We start from the raw sequence: 8,419 nt of genomic DNA on the forward strand, positions 1-8,419 counted from the left end.
GCTTATGTATAACTCAAAAAATTACATATTTTCTTTAAAGTTTTTCATGGTATAAATGTTTACATATTCCAATAAGCAAGAAAAACATTATCCATTAACCATTTATAAATTGTGATTAGCCTATATGTAAGTTGAAACTAGTTTCGTATTAATCTATGTATAACTCAAAGATTACATGTTTTCTTTAAAGTCTTTTTATGGTATAACTGTTTACATATTCCGATTAGCATATTCAAAGAAAAACATCAAACAATTTAGGAGTCTTTTTATGGTATAACTGTTTGATAGCTGCTGACTAAGTTAATTCTTACTGAGTTAGTGCTGACTGAGTTAAAACTTCTGACCGAGCTGCTGACTAAGTTAATTCTTACTGAGTTAGTGCTGACTGAGTTAAAACTTCTGACCGAGTCCACATCTGACTGAAACAATGTTGTTTGATTATATCTCTAACTGATTGTAATTAATGATGAAAAATGACCATATTACCCCTTGATGGAAAACTTCATATAACTCTAAAAATAACAATGAATTTTATTCTTGGTTCCGAAAAAGACAATGAACTTTGATACGTTAATAAAACAATGCTATAATTGGGTAGATTATTCAATGAACAACGCCTTAATAAGAAAATAGAAAACAAAATGTTCTTATAAGAAAAGTGAAATCAAGTAAACAATTTGTTAATCTCATATTAATACATCAGTTATAATAAATAAAATCATCACTCCCACCGAGCACATCAAACCCCATCTATCATCCATAAATCATTTATAATATATAAAAAATAGCCAGAAATCACAATACAAAAATACCAAAAATGCTTAAATCTTGAATCTCGTCTCAATATGTTGTTTTTCCTATATTCTCAATGTGATGTTTTGCCAATATTCCCAAGTGTTTGCTAATCTCCAATATGCTCCTACCTTTAATATGCCAATTAATTATAAGTAGAATTGAGCTAACTACAAAAACGCAAATCATCAACAACTAAAAAGGAGTTTCATCATTGTGTCTTCTTGCGTCAACCCATCCAAAGAGCTTTATTAATCAGAAAATATTAATTATAAAGAGAATTGATTTGTGCAAAAACACAAAACTAATAAACGAAAGCCATCCGACTGCAATATTTAATTTTAATAAAAGATTAGATGATTTCAGAGAAGAAAGAAAACTGATTTCACATATGGAGAATATGAGCTTACCCGCTGGAGAAAGAAGGTGTTGGGTGGCGGTGCTCATGTTTGGTGGCCGGAGATAATCGCTGGTGTGGTAACGCTCAAAGACAGAGTGGCGGAGGAAGTCGCTGGAATGGAGGGAGATGGAGAAGAGAAGTGTACACGACGTCTGGCTGAGGAAGGGGTTCCATCGAAGTTGGGCATCGTTGGAAAGCGGTGGACGGCGACGCGAGTTTGGACGACGGCAACAAAGAAAACAAAGGATCCAGGTGGGAGGAGATGTTGAATGATCGAGGTGAGATTCTGAAGGGAGAAAACGTTGGCAATAGGGAGAAGGGTAGTAAAGGAGATAAAAGAAATCTTTGGTCTCGGTCAAACTATATTTTTTCAAGGACCGAATCAGTAGTGTGAGTCAGTATTTAAGGACCGGGTCAGACAAAATAGGTATCTATCAAACAAATTGACCGGACCCAATCAGAAAAAAAAAATTGTTGACCAGACCCGGTCACCAAGTTGTCAAACACACCCTTACACTTATTTTACTTTTACTTACTTCTTTCAAGTTTTTTTAAAGTCTTTATAACTCTTCAAATTTTTTACTTATGTTTTTTCATGTTAAATATATTTTTTACAAAAAGAAAAAAAATCCTAAATTGTAAAAAAAGTTATTGATTTGGATGATCTGCCTTTTTAAAAGCATGTTTCGAATTAACGAAAAAATGTCAAAATTTTATGATTAAATAATATAAACAAAAAAAAGCGTAAAAGTTAAAAATAAACGAACAAAACGTCCTAAAATAAATATAATAAATAAATAAATAAACTATAAATAATAATATTATTTTAAATGATTTAGATAAATAATTTTTTAAAATAAAATAAATGTTAAACTATATATATATATATATATATATATATATATATATATATATATATATATATATATATATATATATATATATATATATATATATATATTAGTTTATAACCCGTGGGAACCACGGTTATAAAATTAATCAAACTTTTATAGTAAAAATTCAAAATTATTAATAAATTATTTTAAATAAATTATTAATTTAAGAGATATTTTTTATTAGTTACGTGAAATTATAATCATTGATTCAAATAAATAAATAAAATTAATTTTTAATATATATTAGATATTTTTTATTTGTGAATTAATGAAAACAATAATTTAAAATTTAAAAGTTAAAATTTAAAATATAATCACATTAATGAGGAGGTTTAATAAATTTAAAATGGAAAACTAATAGATTGACAAGTGACAACACATTAATTAAAATGTCTAATATTAGAGGTGGCAAAAATTGACACGACACGAAACCCGACACGGACCTGACACGAAATAAACGGGTTTGGGTAAGATATTTGAACCCGTTTAAATAAACGGGTTGACACGACACGACACGAAAATTAAATGGGTAAGGTTAGGGTTGAGAATTTCAACTCGAATATGACTCGAAAATGACCCGTTTACTTATATGCATGTTTTTTGAATTATTTAAATAAACTAGAAAGATATAAAACCAAAAACCATAAGTAAAAAAAAAACCTTCGAATTGAATTGTTTTGTAATGTTGAAATAACTTAGCCGGCTAGATCAAGACTTCATTTCAGTTTTTCCATTCTCTCCCAAACTACCCAGTCTCTTTCACCACTCTCACAACCTCATGACCTTGTCATCCGCCTCCCCAACTCCCACTCTTTTAATTTTGTCATGTGAACTTGCTATGACTTCATATATTCTGCCTCCAAACTATTAGTTATTCCTTTCTGCCTACCCAACTCCTATTCTTTCAACATGCTTAATATTTTAACCTCACATGACACAACATATTTCAAGTTAGAGCCCTAACCCGAAACCCGACACGAACTCGACACGAAAATAAACGGGTTGACACGACACGACACATTAATTAAATGGGTCGGGTTAGGGTCAAGCACTTTCAACCCGTTTAATGTTTCGACACGACACGAACCCGACACAACACGACACGATTGCCACCTCTATCTAATATGATGACACTTGGCAAAAGAGCTACTCTTTTATTAGTATATATATATATATATATATATATATATATATATATATATATATATATATATATATATATATATATATATATTTTAAGGGATTGACATAAATGGTCCCTCAATTAATTTGCGCAGGAATCGAAAGTAAAGTTGATGGTTAATTTGTCAGAAATGGTCCTTCTGTTTATGCTGTTTTGTCATCTTCGGACTTTCTTCCGTCTTTTTTTTTTCGGGGGTCTTTTTGACTATTTTTGAACTTCAGTCACCGCCCCTGTAACCCAATCATATTAGGATCAGTGTCAGCAGGGTCACCGCCTTGATTTCATCGTCTTATCCTTCCGGTACTTTGAATTACCTTTCCGTTCTCACTCTTCGTATCCACCGCTTCTCGGTTCTTTCTTAACCACCGATCATCCATTTTTCTACTTGATCCAAGTATGTTTTTCCTTGCTTCCATTCTGACCTCCACCGCTTCCTTTCACTTACGCTGTCGTGCTTTGGAATTCCGGTAGCTAATCTTGTCGGCTTCCTCTATCCTTCATTGACACCCATCTACACCGCCTCACAGAAGTCGGTTGGCCGGGGATGTAGTCAGGCGGAGGAGAGGGAGGGTGGGTGCCCTGTCTCTAACACCGGTGGCCATGTTACCACCGCTCCCCTCTTCTGCAATTTCTTATCGGGCCAGTTGATTCAAAAAGAAAGAAATAGGGGTTTTACTTAACTGTGTTTTTAGGTGACCGTGAGTAATTTTGTTGTTTAAGATTGTGTGAAAATTGCAGGTTCGATTTGTTTAATTTTTCTTTAATAATTGCTCTTGGAATTATCTATATACGTTTGTTTGTAAAGTATTGTGATTCTGGGCCATGTCTCAGGTTGATGGAAGTCACATCGGTGCTCATGGAACTCTTGAGCCCTTAATAATCAACATATGTAAGGATAATGTTACATATTAACATTATCCTTAATAATCAAGTTTGTGAGTTTTTCTACCGCCTCCAACGGCTTTGATCTCGCTGTACGCGCAACTGGAATAGACCGACATAGAGAGATTGCAGGACATCGAAGAGGGAGACAGAAAGAAGCGCCATTCGACTGTTTCTGGTGGTGGTGTCGCAATATTGATTGCCAGTAGTGGTGGTCGGAAGCGCGGTCCTGGCGTTTATGAAGACTTCCGGTTTTCCGGTTATCTGTCGTCACACGCGTACATCGTTTTTCTTCGCACATCACTATTTGCTTCCACCACCTCACCGTCTCTTCGGTTAGCATCAACATTCCTCGATCCCTTCTAGCTTGGGGTTTCTTTAAAGTTTTTGGTTTCAATTTTTGTGTTTTGTTTGCATTTTCCATGTTAACAGCTAAAACGGAGCTATGATGTTTATGAATCCCAATAATTTTATGCTCATCAGAAAAGGAGGCACACAACAGGTCATCTTTTCAACCATAAAAATTATGAACTGTCTGTTTATCTTATAGCAAGGAAGAAGCAAAGATGCCAATATACTCTGTTCCTACAAAATATTACTATGCGTTGGGTTGCAAAATCGACGCCAGTGTGGTTATTAGTATCAAATGTAACATTCTGAATTGTCTTCTTTTTACTAAATTCTTATGCCTATTATTTCTGATATTCTTATATTCTTTATCACTGAAGCTTACTGTTCTTTCCAGCTATGCCGATTATCAGATGGGTTTTACTGGATTCCCATATATGTCATGGCAACGATGATTATGGAGGTATGCGTATTGTTCTGCCTTAAGTTTGATTAATATTTATTAGTATTAAATTCCTAGGAGAAGGTAAAGGTAGTCACTATTGTAATGTTTCTCATAGATGACAAACTGATTGTGGGATTGAATTTCTCTAATATGTCGACAATCTTTTGGCATGTAATTAAGGACTATACACAGATGATGGTATACATTCTTGATGGTATACTCTTTGAAAATGTCTAATACAATATGCAGCCGATATTTGTACACATTCTATTTTTAGTGACATAGTAGCATGCAAAAAGCACTCATATTAATGACTATTTGAGAATTGTGATGTGATGTAATGTTTAAAATTGGTTTTCTGCTCCACAGGATAACTATTTATTCATGGACATGGTGTTCATTGTGATGAAATGTTCCATTGGGATTGGGTAAAAGATGAGAGCGACAATGGATTTAGGAGGAGAGGCCGAACGAGATTTAAAAGGAAAGAAAAAAATATAGATAGTGACTGATCTTTTCCCTTCTATGTTTCAAGGTACATGACATATGTCTACTTAAAAACATTAGTTTGTAGTCTATATATGTTATATTCCTAAGTACATAGATTTTATTTGAAAAGACATAAGGCATCAAATTTTTGTGAGTATGCATTATGTGTAATTACATATACTGTTATCATTTACTGGTCTAATCCTACCAGTCTTATGTATTTCACCTTTTTTCATTTCTTAGTTTCCTATTTAGGCGACTAAAGTGCATTAGTTACCTATTATTTTTATTTGGAATAATCACAAATTCGACTAAAATTGGAGGGTATTAGAACTGATTAGAATCAGTTAATATATGGAGATAATAGTATGTGGGATTTGGTTGTAATTGGCATCCAATTCCATCCCATTCCATCATTTCGCTGCAAACTACCAATACAAGCAAATTTATTTCATTTTTTACCCGTAATAGGAATGTAAGTAGAATATGACGTGTGAAGATAATAAAGGTATAAAATAATAATTATTATGATAACAATAAACATAATATATATTCAAAATATAAATTATATAAAAAAAATAATAATTATGTTTAACGGATACTTTGGACGAGATCAAACCCAAAAGAATGAAACCACGGCAAAATTCTTTGGTGGACCATATTCAGAACACCAATAATATTTTATATTAGTTTCAATCATATATTATGTGGATATTTAAATTATTATTAATTTAAATTAACATTTAGAAGCAAAATCATGATGGAAAAGGATCTATAAAGCCTTGGTTGTTGATACTGATAAATTTCGACACATGCATATGTTACATCATGGGCATTTTTATACCGTCTGTTTTCCCTGTTTCAAATACTTCAATTTAATATGTTTCTATATATTTGGTTTCAGATTTCATTTAAATGGATGGTCATCATGGGATAAAAAAAGGTATTCTTTTCATTTCTTAGCCTAATGTTTGATCGTCTCTAAAACATTTAAATGTTGGATTAAAAAATCTTTTTTTTTTTTTTTACAAATGGTCTAACATTTGATAGAAGTGGATCAGGTTTTGAGTCCTGTTGGATACGTTTTCTGGGTCGCATCGGTCAAGTTAACAGCCTGTTAGAGCGTGGTGACAGGTTAAATTCTATATCTATATCGATAAACTACTTGTGATTCCATTCCTCATCCTATTCTTGTGTTTGACTATGATTTCTTATTACCTGATCAGATTTCATTGATTGTTTGTAGTTTTGGTGGATTATAGTGTTGTTGGTCGAATCCATACTAGTAAGTGCGTGTTTCTTTTTTATTTTATTGGTTAAGCACTTGATATTCACCCCATTAAAGGTTTTTTTTTTTGTGTGTGTGACAAACACCCTCACCTTTACACCACGTATGATAGGCATCACCATGTAAGATTTATCATTAATCTCTCTGTTTTTGAGAAATGTTTTTGCAATCTATCGGCCTATTTTGTGTTTATTCATCAAGTATCATTTATCTTATTAAAATTCTGTTTTCCCTATTTTATTATAAGATCTATTGCTATTTATTGCCCTTTTGATGGAATCTGCTACACAGACATCCAAAAAGATCAATAAGGATATATTTGTTCCTTCTGATGAAATGGTTTACAAGTTCTTATTTATTTGTCAGTTTATGCTTCGTTTTTGAAAAACCTTCTTTAAATCATAACAGATTTAGGGTTAACTGGTAAAGAATTTCCATGTTAAAAATTTGCAACAATGTAGACAGCAATTTCTTTAACTTTTTTTACCAAAAAAAATACATTTCTATTTGTTGGATTTTTTCATGTTTAGGTGGTAAATGCACTTAGTAACAATATAATTTGAATCCATAATTTCTTTTTTTGTTTTTTTGCAATTTCATTTGCTTTTTTTACCAAAAACGAAAGTACATTGTCATTTGGTGCATTTCCTTATTTAGGTGGTAAATGCAGTAATGTACTTTGATTTTAAGTGACATAGGAAAACTATCCTTCCAACTGATTCCCGGTTAGTTAGTATGCATTTGTATGGATAAGTGTTTGAGTGTTTGTAAAATGTCTAAAAACCCTTGGTGTGAATTCACTATAAATAGTTTTCTTTTCTAACTCATCTTCTTCCTTATCATCATTGTTCCTGAATTGTAGGTTCAAAAGGGATTATAAAAAGGAGTACAAGGTTACAAACTACATAAAAAAATTAGAAGTGGAAGGTAATAGCAACATACTTCCATTTATATCATTTTGGTAACATAAAACATTGGCATTTAGTTTTCTAAATCTTCAAAATTCTGGTAAATAAGAGTATTTAGTGGAGGGGTAATTTCGTCATCAGTGTTATTTTTTGTTTACATGATTTTGAATGACTAGATTCAATATGTTGAGCCTTTTGATGGAATTTGTTTGCATTTAGCCATAATTTAATATGTTCTGTGATGTCCTAAATGAATGGAATTTAATATCATGTGGATTATGGTATAGGGAGCAAGTGGAACACTGAAGATATGGCGTCCATGATGGAAACCTTCAATATTTTACATGAAATTGATAGTTAATTCATTAGGTTGTATAAACAAATTGTCCATGCAAGAGTACAATAATCTTATATTGTCATCTAAAAGGATAAGTACGTTTTCTATTTATCATCATAAACACTGCCTATAATGTTAAAAAAAACTACCTCACAAAAGTGTTCAAAGTATAAACAAGTATTTCATGAAAGAATATTTACAAGAATAAACCAGAGAACAAACCGAAAAAAAATCTCACATCCAACCCCGCAACGCGGGGTCACTCACCTAGTTTAAATTAAATTCACTAGGTTAAAGAAAAAAAAGGATTAATTAATAGATGTGAGAGGGGAAAGAAATGATGGGCGAGTTTTTTTTATTACTTTTTTATTTTTTTAAGTTTGTGGGTTTTTTTTAAGAAACCCCAATATAAACGTTTGTATATAACCGATAGAAATTATAGGGGAAAATG

At 32.0% G+C, this 8,419-nt stretch overlaps 2 long non-coding RNA genes across 5 annotated transcripts; one reads left to right on the plus strand and one right to left on the minus strand.

Annotated features, from left to right (window-relative positions):
• Positions 1–622: 622 nt before the first annotated feature.
• Positions 623–1,562, minus strand: LOC145068824 (uncharacterized). The gene is made up of 2 exons (XR_013689139.1): positions 1,203–1,562; positions 623–1,118 (listed from the first exon to the last, which is right to left on the minus strand). It is a non-coding gene; the product is annotated as an uncharacterized LOC145068824 (long non-coding RNA).
• A 1,966-nt stretch (positions 1,563–3,528) lies between these two features.
• LOC145069145 (uncharacterized) lies at positions 3,529–8,089 on the plus strand. Of its 4 annotated transcripts, none has more exons than XR_013689315.1 (10): positions 3,529–4,009; positions 4,103–4,488; positions 4,586–4,801; positions 4,882–4,964; positions 5,316–5,481; positions 6,340–6,378; positions 6,497–6,569; positions 6,682–6,720; positions 7,586–7,650; positions 7,919–8,089. It is a non-coding gene; the product is annotated as an uncharacterized LOC145069145 (long non-coding RNA). The 4 variants fall into 4 exon arrangements; XR_013689317.1 differs by having other exon boundaries at positions 4,586–4,655; XR_013689314.1 differs by having other exon boundaries at positions 3,530–4,009; positions 4,899–4,964.
• Positions 8,090–8,419: the final 330 nt, after the last annotated feature.

The sequence above is a fragment of the Lactuca serriola genome, chromosome 8, assembly GCF_051521515.1.
Source record: "Lactuca serriola cultivar US96UC23 chromosome 8, Lser_US96UC23_V15, whole genome shotgun sequence".
In the NCBI taxonomy this organism is placed as follows: domain Eukaryota; kingdom Viridiplantae; phylum Streptophyta; class Magnoliopsida; order Asterales; family Asteraceae; genus Lactuca; species Lactuca serriola.